The sequence below is a fragment of the Neocloeon triangulifer genome, unplaced genomic scaffold (assembly GCF_031216515.1).
Source record: "Neocloeon triangulifer isolate White Clay Creek 2 clone unplaced genomic scaffold, ASM3121651v1 ptg000013l, whole genome shotgun sequence".
NCBI classification, from domain to species: domain Eukaryota; kingdom Metazoa; phylum Arthropoda; class Insecta; order Ephemeroptera; family Baetidae; genus Neocloeon; species Neocloeon triangulifer.
The window spans coordinates 23,057-42,814 of record NW_026775555.1 but is presented as its reverse complement, the minus strand read 5'-3'; the positions used below and the strand labels follow the sequence as shown (position 1 = coordinate 42,814).

The window sequence follows — 19,758 nt, the reverse complement described above, 5'->3', positions numbered from 1 at the left end:
CCACCCACGCACATCGAGTACAGCAGCCGGCTTAATATTTTTGTAAGTAAATTTTATATTTATTTTCTATTTAATTTCTAAGTGACCTTCAACTCTCCCATCTTTGCCTTCTCTCTCTTCCTGACCAACATCCTCAATCCCTTACAAAATTTCAAGGGGTGCCTTTTTGACCCTCAAGGCGCTACGTCCGTTATTTACGCTTTAGCATGAACTATGCTGAAATCACTTTAAATTTTTATTTTTTTAATAGGTGACGTTCCTCTCGCGCTTCCTTGACATTTCACCAATCCTTGCATGCCCACGCACCAGCCCCATCATTTTCAAAGCATGCCTTGCACTAATTCCACCCTCATCCACCCCCTAAACCCAGATTAACGTAGATGGCTCATTCCTTTTCACATTAATTTTAGATTTATTTGTGATTAAATTACTGGGTGACCTTCTAATCTTCCTTCCTTGCCTTCTCTTTCTTCCTGACCAACATCCTCAATCCCTTACAAAATTTCAAGGGGTGCCTTGGTTTTTTTGACCCTCAAGGCGCTCCGTCCGTTATTTACGCTTTAGCATGAACTATGCTGATATCACTTTAAAATTTTATTTTTTTAATAGGTGACGTTCCTCTCGCGCATCCTTGACATTTCACCAATCCTTGCATGCCCACGCACCAGCCCCATCATTTTCAAAGCATGCCTTGCACTAATTCCACCCTCATCCACCCCCTAAACCCAGATTAACGTAGATGGCTCATTCCTTTTCACATTAATTTTAGATTTATTTGTGATTAAATTACTGGGTGACCTTCAAATCTTCCTTCCTTGCCTTCTCTCTCTTCCTGACCAACATCCTCAATCCCTTACAAAATTTCAAGGGGTGCCTTGGCCTGTTTGTCCCACTCAGCTCGTCGTCCACCTTTTTCTCCTTCGCTCGTCTCCTGTTTGAATCGCTTTTAATTATTATTATTTTAATAGGTGACATTCCTCTGGCCCTTCTTTGGTCTTTCAGCAAGCCATGCAAGCCCACCGAGCAGCAACATCATTTGCAAAGCGTGCCTCACTTTCAATCCACCCTCAACAACCCACGCACATCGAGTAAAGCAGCCGGCTTATTATTTTTGTGAGTAAATTTTATATTTATTTTCTATTTAATTTCTAAGTGACCTTCAACTCTCCCATCTTTGCCTTCTCTCTCTTCCTGACAAACATCCTCAATCCCTTACAAATGTTCAAGGGGTGCCTTGGCCTTTTTGACACTCAAGGCGCTACGTCCTATATTTACGCTTTAGCATGAACTATGCTGAAATCACTTTTAATTTTTATTTTTTTAATAGGTGACGTTCCTCTGGCCCTTCTTTGGTCTTTCAGCAAGCCATGCAAGCCCACCGAGCAGCAACATCATTTGCAAAGCGTGCCTCACTTTCAATCCACCCTCAACAACCCACGCACATCGAGTAAAGCAGCCGGCTTAATATTTTTGTAAGTAAATTTTATATTTATTTTCTATTTAATTTCTAAGTGACCTTCAACTCTCCCATCTTTGCCTTCTCTCTCTTCCTGACCAACATCCTCAATCCCTTACAAAATTTCAAGGGGTGCCTTTTTGACCCTCAAGGCGCTACGTCCGTTATTTACGCTTTAGCATGAACTATGCTGAAATCACTTTAAATTTTTATTTTTTTAATAGGTGACGTTCCTCTCGCGCTTCCTTGACATTTCACCAATCCTTGCATGCCCACGCACCAGCCCCATCATTTTCAAAGCATGCCTTGCACTAATTCCACCCTCATCCACCCCCTAAACCCAGATTAACGTAGATTGCTCATTCCTTTTCACATTAATTTTAGATTTATTTGTGATTAAATTACTGGGTGACCTTCTAATCTTCCTTCCTTGCCTTCTCTTTCTTCCTGACCAACATCCTCAATCCCTTACAAAATTTCAAGGGGTGCCTTGGTTTTTTTGACCCTCAGGGCGCTCCGTCCGTTATTTACGCTTTAGCATGAACTATGCTGATATCACTTTAAAATTTTATTTTTTTAATAGGTGACGTTCCTCTCGCGCATCCTTGACATTTCACCAATCCTTGCATGCCCACGCACCAGCCCCATCATTTTCAAAGCATGCCTTGCACTAATTCCACCCTCATCCACCCCCTAAACCCAGATTAACGTAGATGGCTCATTCCTTTTCACATTAATTTTAGATTTATTTGTGATTTAATTACTTGGTGACCTTCAAATCTTCCTGCCTTGCCTTCTCTTTCTTCCTGACCAACATCCTCAATCCCTTACAAAATTTCAAGGGGTGCCTTGGCCTGTTTGTCCCACTCGGCTCGTCGTCCACCTTTTTCTCCTTCGCTCGTCTCCTGTTTGAATCGCTTTTAATTATTATTATTTTAATAGGTGACGTTCCTCTGGCCCTTCTTTGGTCTTTCAGCAAGCCATGCAAGCCCACCGAGCAGCAACATCATTTGCAAAGCGTGCCTCACTTTCAATCCACCCTCAACAACCCACGCACATCGAGTAAAGCAGCCGGCTTATTATTTTTGTGAGTAAATTTTATATTTATTTTCTATTTAATTTCTAAGTGACCTTCAACTCTCCCATCTTTGCCTTCTCTCTCTTCCTGACAAACATCCTCAATCCCTTACAAATGTTCAAGGGGTGCCTTGGCCTTTTTGACACTCAAGGCACTACGTCCTTTATTTACGCTTTAGCATGAACTATGCTGAAATCACTTTTAATTTTTATTTTTTTAATAGGTGACGTTCCTCTGGCCCTTCTTTGGTCTTTCAGCAAGCCATGCAAGCCCACCGAGCACCAACATCATTTGCAAAGCGTGCCTCACTTTCAATCCACCCACGCACATCGAGTAAAGCAGCCGGCTTAATATTTTTGTAAGTAAATTTTATATTTATTTTCTATTTAATTTCTAAGTGACCTTCAACTCTCCCATCTTTGCCTTCTCTCTCTTCCTGACCAACATCCTCAATCCCTTACAAAATTTCAAGGGGTGCCTTGGCCTTTTTGACCCTCAAGGCGCTACGTCCGTTATTTACGCTTTAGCATGAACTATGCTGAAATCACTTTAAATTTTTATTTTTTTAATAGGTGACGTTCCTCTCGCGCTTCCTTGACATTTCACCAATCCTTGCATGCCCACGCACCAGCCCCATCATTTTCAAAGCATGCCTTGGACTAATTCCACCCTCATCCACCCCCTAAACCCAGATTAACGTAGATGGCTCATTCCTTTTCACATTAATTTTAGATTTATTTGTGATTAAATTACTGGGTGACCTTCAAATCTTCCTTCCTTGCCTTCTCTTTCTTCCTGACCAACATCCTCAATCCCTTACAAAATTTCAAGGGGTGCCTTGGCCTTTTTGACCCTCAAGGCGCTACGTCCGTTATTTACGCTTTAGCATGAACTATGCTGAAATCACTTTAAATTTTTATTTTTTTAATAGGTGACGTTCCTCTCGCGCTTCCTTGACATTTCACCAATCCTTGCATGCCCACGCACTAGCCCCATCATTTTCAAAGCATGCCTTGCACTAATTCCACCCTCATCCACCCCCTAAACCCAGATTAACGTAGATGGCTCATTCCTTTTCACATTAATTTTAGATTTATTTGTGATTAAATTACTGGGTGACCTTCAAATCTTCCTTCCTGCCTTCTCTTTCTTCCTGACCAACATCCTCAATCCCTTACAAAATTTCAAGGGGTGCCTTGGCCTGTTTGTCCCACTCGGCTCGTCGTCCACCTTTTTCTCCTTCGCTCGTCTCCTGTTTGAATCGCTTTTAATTTTTATTTTTTTAATAGGTGACGTTCCTCTGGCCCTTCTTTGGTCTTTCAGCAAGCCATGCAAGCCCACCGAGCAGCAACATCATTTGCAAAGCGTGCCTCACTTTCAATCCACCCACGCACATCGAGTACAGCAGCCGGCTTAATATTTTTGTAAGTAAATTTTATATTTATTTTCTATTTAATTTCTAAGTGACCTTCAACTCTCCCATCTTTGCCTTCTCTCTCTTCCTGACCAACATCCTCAATCCCTTACAAAATTTCAAGGGGTGCCTTTTTGACCCTCAAGGCGCTACGTCCGTTATTTACGCTTTAGCATGAACTATGCTGAAATCACTTTAAATTTTTATTTTTTTAATAGGTGACGTTCCTCTCGCGCTTCCTTGACATTTCACCAATCCTTGCATGCCCACGCACCAGCCCCATCATTTTCAAAGCATGCCTTGCACTAATTCCACCCTCATCCACCCCCTAAACCCAGATTAACGTAGATGGCTCATTCCTTTTCACATTAATTTTAGATTTATTTGTGATTAAATTACTGGGTGACCTTCTAATCTTCCTTCCTTGCCTTCTCTTTCTTCCTGACCAACATCCTCAATCCCTTACAAAATTTCAAGGGGTGCCTTGGTTTTTTTGACCCTCAAGGCGCTCCGTCCGTTATTTACGCTTTAGCATGAACTATGCTGATATCACTTTAAAATTTTATTTTTTTAATAGGTGACGTTCCTCTCGCGCATCCTTGACATTTCACCAATCCTTGCATGCCCACGCACCAGCCCAATCATTTTCAAAGCATGCCTTGCACTAATTCCACCCTCATCCACCCCCTAAACCCAGATTAACGTAGATGGCTCATTCCTTTTCACATTAATTTTAGATTTATTTGTGATTAAATTACTGGGTGACCTTCAAATCTTCCTTCCTTGCCTTCTCTCTCTTCCTGACCAACATCCTCAATCCCTTACAAAATTTCAAGGGGTGCCTTGGCCTGTTTGTCCCACTCAGCTCGTCGTCCACCTTTTTCTCCTTCGCTCGTCTCCTGTTTGAATCGCTTTTAATTATTATTATTTTAATAGGTGACATTCCTCTGGCCCTTCTTTGGTCTTTCAGCAAGCCATGCAAGCCCACCGAGCAGCAACATCATTTGCAAAGCGTGCCTCACTTTCAATCCACCCTCAACAACCCACGCACATCGAGTAAAGCAGCCGGCTTATTATTTTTGTGAGTAAATTTTATATTTATTTTCTATTTAATTTCTAAGTGACCTTCAACTCTCCCATCTTTGCCTTCTCTCTCTTCCTGACAAACATCCTCAATCCCTTACAAATGTTCAAGGGGTGCCTTGGCCTTTTTGACACTCAAGGCGCTACGTCCTATATTTACGCTTTAGCATGAACTATGCTGAAATCACTTTTAATTTTTATTTTTTTAATAGGTGACGTTCCTCTGGCCCTTCTTTGGTCTTTCAGCAAGCCATGCAAGCCCACCGAGCAGCAACATCATTTGCAAAGCGTGCCTCACTTTCAATCCACCCTCAACAACCCACGCACATCGAGTAAAGCAGCCGGCTTAATATTTTTGTAAGTAAATTTTATATTTATTTTCTATTTAATTTCTAAGTGACCTTCAACTCTCCCATCTTTGCCTTCTCTCTCTTCTTGACAAACATCCTCAATCCCTTACAAATGTTCAAGGGGTGCCTTGGCCTTTTTGACCCTCAAGGCGCTACGTCCGTTATTTACGCTTTAGCATGAACTATGCTGAAATCACATTAAAATTTTATTTTTTTAATAGGTGACGTTCCTCTCGCGCTTCCTTGACATTTCACCAATCCTTGCATGCCCACGCACCAGCCCCATCATTTTCAAAGCATGCCTTGCACTAATTCCACCCTCATCCACCCCCTAAACCCAGATTAACGTAGATGGCTCATTCCTTTTCACATTAATTTTAGATTTATTTGTGATTAAATTACTGGGTGACCTTCTAATCTTCCTTCCTTGCCTTCTCTTTCTTCCTGACCAACATCCTCAATCCCTTACAAAATTTCAAGGGGTTCCTTGGTTTTTTTGACCCTCAAGGCGCTCCGTCCGTTATTTACGCTTTAGCATGAACTATGCTGATATCACTTTAAAATTTTATTTTTTTAATAGGTGACGTTCCTCTCGCGCATCCTTGACATTTCACCAATCCTTGCATGCCCACGCACCAGCCCCATCATTTTCAAAGCATGCCTTGCACTAATTCCACCCTCATCCACCCCCTAAACCCAGATTAACGTAGATGGCTCATTCCTTTTCACATTAATTTTAGATTTATTTGTGATTAAATTACTGGGTGACCTTCAAATCTTCCTTCCTTGCCTTCTCTCTCTTCCTGAGCAACATCCTCAATCCCTTACAAAATTTCAAGGGGTGCCTTGGCCTGTTTGTCCCACTCGGCTCGTCGTCCACCTTTTTCTCCTTCGCTCGTCTCCTGTTTGAATCGCTTTTAATTATTATTATTTTAATAGGTGACATTCCTCTGGCCCTTCTTTGGTCTTTCAGCAAGCCATGCAAGCCCACCGTGCAGCAACATCATTTGCAAAGCGTGCCTCACTTTCAATCCACCCTCAACAACCCACGCACATCGAGTAAAGCAGCCGGCTTATTATTTTTGTGAGTAAATTTTATATTTATTTTCTATTTAATTTCTAAGTGACCTTCAACTCTCCCATCTTTGCCTTCTCTCTCTTCCTGACAAACATCCTCAATCCCTTACAAATGTTCAAGGGGTGCCTTGGCCTTTTTGACACTCAAGGCGCTACGTCCTATATTTACGCTTTAGCATGAACTATGCTGAAATCACTTTTAATTTTTATTTTTTTAATAGGTGACGTTCCTCTGGCCCTTCTTTGGTCTTTCAGCAAGCCATGCAAGCCCACCGAGCAGCAACATCATTTGCAAAGCGTGCCTCACTTTCAATCCACCCTCAACAACCCACGCACATCGAGTAAAGCAGCCGGCTTAATATTTTTGTAAGTAAATTTTATATTTATTTTCTATTTAATTTCTAAGTGACCTTCAACTCTCCCATCTTTGCCTTCTCTCTCTTCCTGACAAACATCCTCAATCCCTTACAAATGTTCAAGGGGTGCCTTGGCCTTTTTGACACTCAAGGCGCTACGTCCTATATTTACGCTTTAGCATGAACTATGCTGAAATCACTTTTAATTTTTATTTTTTTAATAGGTGACGTTCCTCTGGCCCTTCTTTGGTCTTTCAGCAAGCCATGCAAGCCCACCGAGCAGCAACATCATGCGCAAAGCGTGCCTCACTTTCAATCCACCCACGCACATCGAGTAAAGCAGCCGGCTTAATATTTTTGTAAGTAAATTTTATATTTATTTTCTATTTAATTTCTAAGTGACCTTCAACTCTCCCATCTTTGCCTTCTCTCTCTTCTTGACAAACATCCTCAATCCCTTACAAATGTTCAAGGGGTGCCTTGGCCTTTTTGACCCTCAAGGCGCTACGTCCGTTATTTACGCTTTAGCATGAACTATGCTGAAATCACATTAAAATTTTATTTTTTTAATAGGTGACGTTCCTCTCGCGCTTCCTTGACATTTCACCAATCCTTGCATGCCCACGCACCAGCCCCATCATTTTCAAAGCATGCCTTGCACTAATTCCACCCTCATCCACCCCCTAAACCCAGATTAACGTAGATGGCTCATTCCTTTTCACATTAATTTTAGATTTATTTGTGATTAAATTACTGGGTGACCTTCAAATCTTCCTTCCTTGCCTTCTCTTTCTTCCTGACCAACATCCTCAATCCCTTACAAAATTTCAAGGGGTGCCTTGGCCTTTTTGACCCTCAAGGCGCTACGTCCGTTATTTACGCTTTAGCATGAACTATGCTGAAATCACTTTAAATTTTTATTTTTTTAATAGGTGACGTTCCTCTCGCGCTTCCTTGACATTTCACCAATCCTTGCATGCCCACGCACCAGCCCCATCATTTTCAAAGCATGCCTTGCACTAATTCCACCCTCATCCACCCCCTAAACCCAGATTAACGTAGATGGCTCATTCCTTTTCACATTAATTTTAGATTTATTTGTGATTAAATTACTGGGTGACCTTCAAATCTTCCTTCCTGCCTTCTCTTTCTTCCTGACCAACATCCTCAATCCCTTACAAAATTTCAAGGGGTGCCTTGGCCTGTTTGTCCCACTCGGCTCGTCGTCCACCTTTTTCTCCTTCGCTCGTCTCCTGTTTGAATCACTTTTAATTTTTATTTTTTTAATAGGTGACGTTCCTCTGGCCCTTCTTTGGTCTTTCAGCAAGCCATGCAAGCCCACCGAGCAGCAACATCATTTGCAAAGCGTGCCTCACTTTCAATCCACCCACGCACATCGAGTAAAGCAGCCGGCTTAATATTTTTGTAAGTAAATTTTATATTTATTTTCTATTTAATTTCTAAGTGACCTTCAACTCTCCCATCTTTGCCTTCTCTCTCTTCCTGACCAACATCCTCAATCCCTTACAAAATTTCAAGGGGTGCCTTTTTGACCCTCAAGGCGCTACGTCCGTTATTTACGCTTTAGCATGAACTATGCTGAAATCACTTTAAATTTTTATTTTTTTAATAGGTGACGTTCCTCTCGCGCTTCCTTGACATTTCACCAATCCTTGCATGCCCACGCACCAGCCCCATCATTTTCAAAGCATGCCTTGCACTAATTCCACCCTCATCCACCCCCTAAACCCAGATCAACGTAGATGGCTCATTCCTTTTCACATTAATTTTAGATTTATTTGTGATTAAATTACTGGGTGACCTTCAAATCTTCCTTCCTGCCTTCTCTTTCTTCCTGACCAACATCCTCAATCCCTTACAAAATTTCAAGGGGTGCCTTGGCCTGTTTGTCCCACTCGGCTCGTCGTCCACCTTTTTCTCCTTCGCTCGTCTCCTGTTTGAATCGCTTTTAATTTTTATTTTTTTAATAGGTGACGTTCCTCTGGCCCTTCTTTGGTCTTTCAGCAAGCCATGCCAGCCCACCGAGCAGCAACATCATTTGCAAAGCGTGCCTCACTTTCAATCCACCCACGCACATCGAGTAAAGCAGCCGGCTTAATATTTTTGTAAGTAAATTTTATATTTATTTTCTATTTAATTTCTAAGTGACCTTCAACTCTCCCATCTTTGCCTTCTCTCTCTTCTTGACAAACATCCTCAATCCCTTACAAATGTTCAAGGGGTGCCTTGGCCTTTTTGACCCTCAAGGCGCTACGTCCGTTATTTACGCTTTAGCATGAACTATGCTGAAATCACTTTAAATTTTTATTTTTTTAATAGGTGACGTTCCTCTCGCGCTTCCTTGACATTTCACCAATCCTTGCATGCCCACGCACCAGCCCCATCATTTTCAAAGCATGCCTTGCACTAATTCCACCCTCATCCACCCCCTAAACCCAGATTAACGTAGATGGCTCATTCCTTTTCACATTAATTTTAGATTTATTTGTGATTAAATTACTGGGTGACCTTCTAATCTTCCTTCCTTGCCTTCTCTTTCTTCCTGACCAACATCCTCAATCCCTTACAAAATTTCAAGGGGTGCCTTGGTTTTTTTGACCCTCAAGGCGCTCCGTCCGTTATTTACGCTTTAGCATGAACTATGCTGATATCACTTTAAAATTTTATTTTTTTAATAGGTGACGTTCCTCTCGCGCATCCTTGACATTTCACCAATCCTTGCATGCCCACGCACCAGCCCCATCATTTTCAAAGCATGCCTTACACTAATTCCACCCTCATCCACCCCCTAAACCCAGATTAACGTAGATGGCTCATTCCTTTTCACATTAATTTTAGATTTATTTGTGATTAAATTACTGGGTGACCTTCAAATCTTCCTTCCTGCCTTCTCTTTCTTCCTGACCAACATCCTCAATCCCTTACAAAATTTCAAGGGGTGCCTTGGCCTGTTTGTCCCACTCGGCTCGTCGTCCACCTTTTTCTCCTTCGCTCGTCTCCTGTTTGAATCGCTTTTAATTTTTATTTTTTTAATAGGTGACGTTCCTCTGGCCCTTCTTTGGTCTTTCAGCAAGCCATGCAAGCCCACCGAGCAGCAACATCATGCGCAAAGCGTGCCTCACTTTCAATCCACCCACGTACATCGAGTAAAGCAGCCGGCTTAATATTTTTGTAAGTAAATTTTATATTTATTTTCTATTTAATTTCTAAGTGACCTTCAACTCTCCCATCTTTGCCTTCTCTCTCTTCTTGACAAACATCCTCAATCCCTTACAAATGTTCAAGGGGTGCCTTGGCCTTTTTGACCCTCAAGGCGCTACGTCCGTTATTTACGCTTTAGCATGAACTATGCTGAAATCACATTAAAATTTTATTTTTTTAATAGGTGACGTTCCTCTCGCGCTTCCTTGACATTTCACCAATCCTTGCATGCCCACGCACCAGCCCCATCATTTTCAAAGCATGCCTTGCACTAATTCCACCCGCATCCACCCCCTAAACCCAGATTAACGTAGATGGCTCATTCCTTTTCACATTAATTTTAGATTTATTTGTGATTAAATTACTGGGTGACCTTCTAATCTTCCTTCCTTGCCTTCTCTTTCTTCCTGACCAACATCCTCAATCCCTTACAAAATTTCAAGGGGTGCCTTGGTTTTTTTGACCCTCAAGGCGCTCCGTCCGTTATTTACGCTTTATCATGAACTATGCTGATATCACTTTAAAATTTTATTTTTTTAATAGGTGACGTTCCTCTCGCGCATCCTTGACATTTCACCAATCCTTGCATGCCCACGCACCAGCCCCATCATTTTCAAAGCATGCCTTGCACTAATTCCACCCTCATCCACCCCCTAAACCCAGATTAACGTAGATGGCTCATTCCTTTTCACATTAATTTTAGATTTATTTGTGATTAAATTACTGGGTGACCTTCAAATCTTCCTTCCTTGCCTTCTCTCTCTTCCTGACCAACATCCTCAATCCCTTACAAAATTTCAAGGGGTGCCTTGGCCTGTTTGTCCCACTCGGCTCGTCGTCCACCTTTTTCTCCTTCGCTCGTCTCCTGTTTGATTCGCTTTTAATTATTATTATTTTAATAGGTGACATTCCTCTGGCCCTTCTTTGGTCTTTCAGCAAGCCATGCAAGCCCACCGAGCAGCAACATCATTTGCAAAGCGTGCCTCACTTTCAATCCACCCTCAACAACCCACGCACATCGAGTAAAGCAGCCGGCTTATTATTTTTGTGAGTAAATTTTATATTTATTTTCTATTTAATTTCTAAGTGACCTTCAACTCTCCCATCTTTGCCTTCTCTCTCTTCCTGACAAACATCCTCAATCCCTTACAAATTTTCAAGGGGTGCCTTGGCCTTTTTGACACTCAAGGCGCTACGTCCTATATTTACGCTTTAGCATGAACTATGCTGAAATCACTTTTAATTTTTATTTTTTTAATAGGTGACGTTCCTCTGGCCCTTCTTTGGTCTTTCAGCAAGCCATGCAAGCCCACCGAGCAGCAACATCATTTGCAAAGCGTGCCTCACTTTCAATCCACCCTCAACAACCCACGCACATCGAGTAAAGCAGCCGGCTTAATATTTTTGTAAGTAAATTTTATATTTATTTTCTATTTAATTTCTAAGTGACCTTCAACTCTCCCATCTTTGCCTTCTCTCTCTTCCTGACAAACATCCTCAATCCCTTACAAATGTTCAAGGGGTGCCTTGGCCTTTTTGACACTCAAGGCGCTACGTCCTATATTTACGCTTTAGCATGAACTATGCTGAAATCACTTTTAATTTTTATTTTTTTAATAGGTGACGTTCCTCTGGCCCTTCTTTGGTCTTTCAGCAAGCCATGCAAGCCCACCGAGCAGCAACATCATGCGCAAAGCGTGCCTCACTTTCAATCCACCCACGCACATCGAGTAAAGCAGCCGGCTTAATATTTTTGTAAGTAAATTTTATATTTATTTTCTATTTAATTTCTAAGTGACCTTCAACTCTCCCATCTTTGCCTTCTCTCTCTTCTTGACAAACATCCTCAATCCCTTACAAATGTTCAAGGGGTGCCTTGGCCTTTTTGACCCTCAAGGCGCTACGTCCGTTATTTACGCTTTAGCATGAACTATGCTGAAATCACATTAAAATTTTATTTTTTTAATAGGTGACGTTCCTCTCGCGCTTCCTTGACATTTCACCAATCCTTGCATGCCCACGCACCAGCCCCATCATTTTCAAAGCATGCCTTGCACTAATTCCACCCTCATCCACCCCCTAAACCCAGATTAACGTAGATGGCTCATTTCTTTTCACATTAATTTTAGATTTATTTGTGATTAAATTACTGGGTGACCTTCAAATCTTCCTTCCTTGCCTTCTCTTTCTTCCTGACCAACATCCTCAATCCCTTACAAAATTTCAAGGGGTGCCTTGGCCTTTTTGACCCTCAAGGCGCTACGTCCGTTATTTACGCTTTAGCATGAACTATGCTGAAATCACTTTAAATTTTTATTTTTTTAATAGGTGACGTTCCTCTCGCGCTTCCTTGACATTTCACCAATCCTTGCATGCCCACGCACCAGCCCCATCATTTTCAAAGCATGCCTTGCACTAATTCCACCCTCATCCACCCCCTAAACCCAGATTAACGTAGATGGCTCATTCCTTTTCACATTAATTTTAGATTTATTTGTGATTAAATTACTGGGTGACCTTCTAATCTTCCTTCCTTGCCTTCTCTTTCTTCCTGACCAACATCCTCAATCCCTTACAAAATTTCAAGGGGTGCCTTGGTTTTTTTGACCCTCAAGGCGCTCCGTCCGTTATTTACGCTTTAGCATGAACTATGCTGATATCAGTTTAAAATTTTATTTTTTTAATAGGTGACGTTCCTCTCGCGCATCCTTGACATTTCACCAATCCTTGCATGCCCACGCACCAGCCCCATCATTTTCAAAGCATGCCTTGCACTAATTCCACCCTCATCCACCCCCTAAACCCAGATTAACGTAGATGGCTCATTCCTTTTCACATTAATTTTAGATTTATTTGTGATTAAATTACTGGGTGACCTTCAAATCTTCCTTCCTGCCTTCTCTTTCTTCCTGACCAACATCCTCAATCCCTTACAAAATTTCAAGGGGTGCCTTGGCCTGTTTGTCCCACTCGGCTCGTCGTCCACCTTTTTCTCCTTCGCTCGTCTCCTGTTTGAATCGCTTTTAATTTTTATTTTTTTAATAGGTGACGTTCCTCTGGCCCTTCTTTGGTCTTTCAGCAAGCCATGCCAGCCCACCGAGCAGCAACATCATTTGCAAAGCGTGCCTCACTTTCAATCCACCCACGCACATCGAGTAAAGCAGCCGGCTTAATATTTTTGTAAGTAAATTTTATATTTATTTTCTATTTAATTTCTAAGTGACCTTCAACTCTCCCATCTTTGCCTTCTCTCTCTTCCTGACAAACATCCTCAATCCCTTACAAATGTTCAAGGGGTGCCTTGGCCTTTTTGACACTCAAGGCGCTACGTCCTATATTTACGCTTTAGCATGAACTATGCTGAAATCACTTTTAATTTTTATTTTTTTAATAGGTGACGTTCCTCTGGCCCTTCTTTGGTCTTTCAGCAAGCCATGCAAGCCCACCGAGCAGCAACATCATGCGCAAAGCGTGCCTCACTTTCAATCCACCCACGCACATCGAGTAAAGCAGCCGGCTTAATATTTTTGTAAGTAAATTTTATATTTATTTTCTATTTAATTTCTAAGTGACCTTCAACTCTCCCATCTTTGCCTTCTCTCTCTTCTTGACAAACATCCTCAATCCCTTACAAATGTTCAAGGGGTGCCTTGGCCTTTTTGACCCTCAAGGCGCTACGTCCGTTATTTACGCTTTAGCATGAACTATGCTGAAATCACATTAAAATTTTATTTTTTTAATAGGTGACGTTCCTCTCGCGCTTCCTTGACATTTCACCAATCCTTGCATGCCCACGCACCAGCCCCATCATTTTCAAAGCATGCCTTGCACTAATTCCACCCTCATCCACCCCCTAAACCCAGATTAACGTAGATGGCTCATTCCTTTTCACATTAATTTTAGATTTATTTGTGATTAAATTACTGGGTGACCTTCAAATCTTCCTTCCTTGGCTTCTTTTTCTTCCTGACCAACATCCTCAATCCCTTACAAAATTTCAAGGGGTGCCTTGGCCTTTTTGACCCTCAAGGCGCTACGTCCGTTATTTACGCTTTAGCATGAACTATGCTGAAATCACTTTAAATTTTTATTTTTTTAATAGGTGACGTTCCTCTCGCGCTTCCTTGACATTTCACCAATCCTTGCATGCCCACGCACCAGCCCCATCATTTTCAAAGCATGCCTTGCACTAATTCCACCCTCATCCACCCCCTAAACCCAGATTAACGTAGATGGCTCATTCCTTTTCACATTAATTTTAGATTTATTTGTGATTAAATTACTGGGTGACCTTCAAATCTTCCTTCCTGCCTTCTCTTTCTTCCTGACCAACATCCTCAATCCCTTACAAAATTTCAAGGGGTGCCTTGGCCTGTTTGTCCCACTCGGCTCGTCGTCCACCTTTTTCTCCTTCGCTCGTCTCCTGTTTGAATCGCTTTTAATTTTTATTTTTTTAATAGGTGACGTTCCTCTGGCCCTTCTTTGGTCTTTCAGCAAGCCATGCAAGCCCACCGAGCAGCAACATCATTTGCAAAGCGTGCCTCACTTTCAATCCACCCACGCACATCGAGTAAAGCAGCCGGCTTAATATTTTTGTAAGTAAATTTTATATTTATTTTCTATTTAATTTCTAAGTGACCTTCAACTCTCCCATCTTTGCCTTCTCTCTCTTCCTGACCAACATCCTCAATCCCTTACAAAATTTCAAGGGGTGCCTTGGCCTTTTTGACCCTCAAGGCGCTACGTCCGTTATTTACGCTTTAGCATGAACTATGCTGAAATCACTTTAAATTTTTATTTTTTTAATAGGTGACGTTCCTCTCGCGCTTCCTTGACATTTCACCAATCCTTGCATGCCCACGCACCAGCCCCATCATTTTCAAAGCATGCCTTGCACTAATTCCACCCTCATCCACCCCCTAAACCCAGATTAACGTAGATGGCTCATTCCTTTTCACATTAATTTTAGATTTATTTGTGATTAAATTACTGGGTGACCTTCAAATCTTCCTTCCTGTCTTCTCTTTCTTCCTGACCAACATCCTCAATCCCTTACAAAATTTCAAGGGGTGCCTTGGCCTGTTTGTCCCACTCGGCTCGTCGTCCACCTTTTTCTCCTTCGCTCGTCTCCTGTTTGAATCGCTTTTAATTTTTATTTTTTTAATAGGTGACGTTCCTCTGGCCCTTCTTTGGTCTTTCAGCAAGCCATGCCAGCCCACCGAGCAGCAACATCATTTGCAAAGCGTGCCTCACTTTCAATCCACCCACGCACATCGAGTAAAGCAGCCGGCTTAATATTTTTGTAAGTAAATTTTATATTTATTTTCTATTTAATTTCTAAGTGACCGTCAACTCTCCCATCTTTGCCTTCTCTCTCTTCTTGACAAACATCCTCAATCCCTTACAAATGTTCAAGGGGTGCCTTGGCCTTTTTGACCCTCAAGGCGCTACGTCCGTTATTTACGCTTTAGCATGAACTATGCTGAAATCACTTTAAATTTTTATTTTTTTAATAGGTGACGTTCCTCTCGCGCTTCCTTGACATTTCACCAATCCTTGCATGCCCTCGCACCAGCCCCATCATTTTCAAAGCATGCCTTGCACTAATTCCACCCTAATCCACCCCCTAAACCCAGATTAACGTAGATGGCTCATTCCTTTTCACATTAATTTTAGATTTATTTGTGATTAAATTACTGGGTGACCTTCTAATCTTCCTTCCTTGCCTTCTCTTTCTTCCTGACCAACATCCTCAATCCCTTACAAAATTTCAAGGGGTGCCTTGGCCTGTTTGTCCCACTCGGCTCGTCGTCCACCTTTTTCTCCTTCGCTCGTCTCCTGTTTGAATCGCTTTTAATTATTATTATTTTAATAGGTGACGTTCCTCTGGCCCTTCTTTGGTCTTTCAGCAAGCCATGCAAGCCCACCGAGCAGCAACATCATTTGCAAAGCGTGCCTCACTTTCAATCCACCCTCAACAACCCACGCACATCGAGTAAAGCAGCCGGCTTAATATTTTTGTAAGTTAATTTTATATTTATTTTCTATTTAATTTCTAAGTGACCTTCAACTCTCCCATCTTTGCCTTCTCTCTCTTCCTGACCAACATCCTCAATCCCTTACAAAATTTCAAGGGGTGCCTTGGCCTTTTTAACCCTCAAGGCGCTACGTCCGTTATTTACGCTTTAGCATGAACTATGCTGAAATCACTTTTAATTTTTATTTTTTTAAAAGGTGACATTCCTCTTGCGCTTCCTTGACATTTCACCAAGTGCCCACCAAGTAACCCCTCTAATTTTTAAAGTATGCCTGGTCCATCTTTAACCCTCGTTCACCCTTACGCCTTGGATAAGGTGTCGGGCTGCCTCTTTAGTAAGTTGTTTGGGTAAACTGAATTTTTTTTCTGTTTCTTGATATCCTTCTGGCTATAGTTAGAAGGATATAGCTATAGATAACACACTCCTTCCCAAAATTTTAAGGGGACCTTTGCCACACTATTTTTTACATAATTGTTTTTGCTGTCTATTTTCTAACTACCTTTAATTTTTCACAGGCGATTTTCCACAAACTCCGGATGCCCACCAATCAGCTCATCATGTCCAACGATTTATTATCTCACAGACGTCAAAAGCTATTATTTTATTGAATTTTTGTGCATTTGGCTATATCAGCAATGTTTCTTTGAAATAATAAAATAAGTTGAGATTATATAAAAACTTCAGTGTACTTGTGATATTTATTTTCCCATTTATTTATTCAAAGAACCCATTTTACAGTTCCATTCTTGTCCCTTCAGTGAGACACATCTTATTGCCTTGTGATAGTATTGAAATCTTGAATCATCAACAGGAAACACGGAACGAACTGCTCTGCTGCGAAATGAAAACAAGGAAAAGTAGTCAGTACGCCGACGATGCGCACCAAAAGGAAGCCCCACGACGAAGAAAAGCGAGAGGTAAGGGTAATTTATGGCCCCGAATGTCGGAAAATCGTGGAAAAAGGGGGTGTGGTTTTTATTTTGAGGGCTACAGGCTACATCGGGGTAAACGGAGACGGCCGTTATTTTGGGGTCGAATTAGTTGGGAATTCGAGGAAGCAAAAGTGGCCGTTAATTATGGGGTTGAATTTTAGTCGGAAAAAGGGGGCGTTGTCTTTAAATTGTCGCCTAATGGGGGTTAACTAGGGTGGCCGTTAATTTGGGGTCGAATTAGTCGGGTATTCGAGGGGAGTAATTCTATTTACACGGACGGTCCGTGGAAATTAGCAAAAAAGTGCTATAAAAGCTATTTGCACGGACGGTCCGTGAGCAAATCCACGACACAATAAACTATTAGCACGGACGGTCTGTGCAAGAAGCGGAGTCACGACACTATGAACTTTTTGCACGGACAAAGGGAAAATGTGAAAAGGGGTGGGTACGTGGCTGCGCAGCTGCCTGTTTCCCGCCGAAATGCGCAAAACCAGTCAGCTGGCAGCAAAAAAATACATAACGAGAAATCGACGCGTATTATAGCAAAGGCAGAAATTGAGGATGCGGAGCAATGTAAATATAGATCTGAGTGGTAAATAAATTCTTAATAGCAGGCGAGAAGGACAGCAGTACGAAGTACGATTGGAAAGTACAGGGAGCGAGGGTGCGGTACATACGAACCCTCGAATTCGGGCACGCTGCTCTGGCCACCATCGCTGGCAAAAATTGACAAAGCAGCAATGAAAAAGTGTGATTAAAATGTGTATTCAAAATTTTTATTCGAAAATTTTTGAATATGGGTCAAGTCGTTTATAACTCGGCCCCTAATTGTCTGAGGTCAAAACGGATACCATATCCGATCGAGATGGACCAAATTGTTCCCTAAAGTGCCCTTTTCATTCAGTTTATTCGAAATTTTTTTTAAAAAATTTTTGAATATGGGTCAAGTCGTTTATAACTCGGCCCCTAAGTGTCTGAGGTCAAAACGGATAGCATATCCGATCGAGATGGACCAAATTGTTCCCTAAAGTGCCATTTTCGTTCAGTTAATTCGAAATTTTTTAAAAAATTTTTGAATATGCGTCAAGTCGTTTATAACTCGGCCCCTAATTGTCTGAGGTCAAAACGGATAGCATATCCGATCGAGATGGACCAAATTGTTCACTAAAGTGCCATTTTCGTTCAGTTTATTCGAAATTTTTTTTCGAAAATTTTTGATTATGGGTCAAGTCGTTTATAACTCGGCCCCTAATTGTCTGAGGTCAAAACGGATAGCATATCCGATCAAGATGGACCAAATTGTTCACAAAAGTGCCATTTTCGTTCAGTTTATTCGAAATTTTTTTTCGAAAATTTTTGAATATGGGTCAAGTCGTTTATAACTCTGCCCCTAATTGTCTGAGGTCAAAACGGATAGCATATCCGATCAAGATGGACCAAATTGTTCCCTAAAGTGCCCTTTTCGTTCAGTTTATTCGAATTTTTTTTTTGAAAATTTTTGATTATGGGTCAAGTCGTTTATAACTCGGCCCCTAATTGTCTGAGGTCAAAACGGATAGCATATCCGATCAAGATGGACCAAATTGTTCACTAAAGTGCCATTTTCGTTCAGTTTATTCGAAATTTTTTTTCGAAAATTTTTGAATATGGGTCAAGTCGTTTATAACTCTGCCCCTAATTGTCTGAGGTCAAAACGGATACCATATCCGATCGAGATGGACCAAATTGTTCACTAAAGTGCCATTTTCGTTCAGTTTATTCGAAATTTTTTTTCGAAAATTTTTGATTATGGGTCAAGTCGTTTATAACTCTGCCCCTAATTGTCTGAGGTCAAAACGGATAGCATATCCGATCGAGATGGACCAAATTGTTCCCTAAAGTGCCCTTTTCATTCAGTTTATTCGAAATTTTTTTTCGAAAATTTTTGATTATTGGTCAAGTAGTTTATAACTCAGCCCCTAATTGTCTGAGGTCAAAACGGATAGCATATCCGATCAAGATGGACCAAATTGTTCCCTAAAGCGCCCTTTTCGATCAGTTTATTCGAAATTTTTTTTCGAAAATTTTTGATTATTGGTCAAGTCGTTTATAACTCGGCCCCTAATTGTCTGAGTACAAAACGGATAGCATATCCGATCGAGATGGACCAAATTGTTCCCTAAAGTGCCATTTTCGTTCAGTTTATTCGAAATTTTTTTTCAAAAATTTTTGTATATGGGTCAAGTCGTTTATAACTCGGCCCCTAATTGTCTGAGGTCAAAACGGATAGCATATCCGATCGAGATGGACCAAATTGTTCCCTAAAGTGCTATTTTCATTCAGTTTATTCGAAATTTTTTTTCAAAAATTTTTGATAATGGGTCAAGTCGTTTATAACTCGGCCCCCAATTGTCTGAGGTCAAAACGGATTGCATATTCGATCAAGATGGACCAAATTGTTCCCTAAAGTGCCTTTTTCAATCAGTTTATTCGAAATTTGTTTTCGAAAATTTTTGATTATGGGTCAAGTCGTTTATAACTCGGCCCCTAATTGTCTGAGGTCAAAACGGATTGCATATTCGATCAAGATGGACCAAATTGTTCCCTAAAGTGCCCTTTTCGTTCAGTTTATTCGAAATTTTTTTTCGAAAATTTTTGAATATGGGTCAAGTCGTTTAAAACTCGGCCCCTAATTGTCTGAGGTCAAAACGGATAGCATATCCGATCAAGATGGACCAAATTGGTCCCTAAAGTGCCCTTTTCGATCAGTTTA

At 41.3% G+C, this 19,758-nt stretch overlaps 1 long non-coding RNA gene across 4 annotated transcripts in view; it reads left to right on the top strand.

The window, feature by feature from the left end:
• LOC132198649 (uncharacterized) overlaps nucleotides 1–16,757 on the top strand; it is a 45,018-nt gene extending 28,261 nt beyond the window's left edge. For 3 of the 4 annotated variants that reach the window (XR_009442002.1, XR_009442001.1, XR_009441999.1), the window contains 10 exons: nucleotides 7,039–7,173; nucleotides 8,806–8,940; nucleotides 10,939–11,083; nucleotides 11,298–11,442; nucleotides 11,657–11,791; nucleotides 13,082–13,216; nucleotides 13,431–13,565; nucleotides 15,204–15,338; nucleotides 16,271–16,408; nucleotides 16,590–16,757. This is a non-coding gene — a long non-coding RNA (uncharacterized LOC132198649). The remainder of the gene's footprint in view (nucleotides 1–7,038; nucleotides 7,174–8,805; nucleotides 8,941–10,938; nucleotides 11,084–11,297; nucleotides 11,443–11,656; nucleotides 11,792–13,081; nucleotides 13,217–13,430; nucleotides 13,566–15,203; nucleotides 15,339–16,270; nucleotides 16,409–16,589) is intronic. The other variant, XR_009442000.1, reaches the window with a different exon arrangement.
• Nucleotides 16,758–19,758: the final 3,001 nt, after the last annotated feature.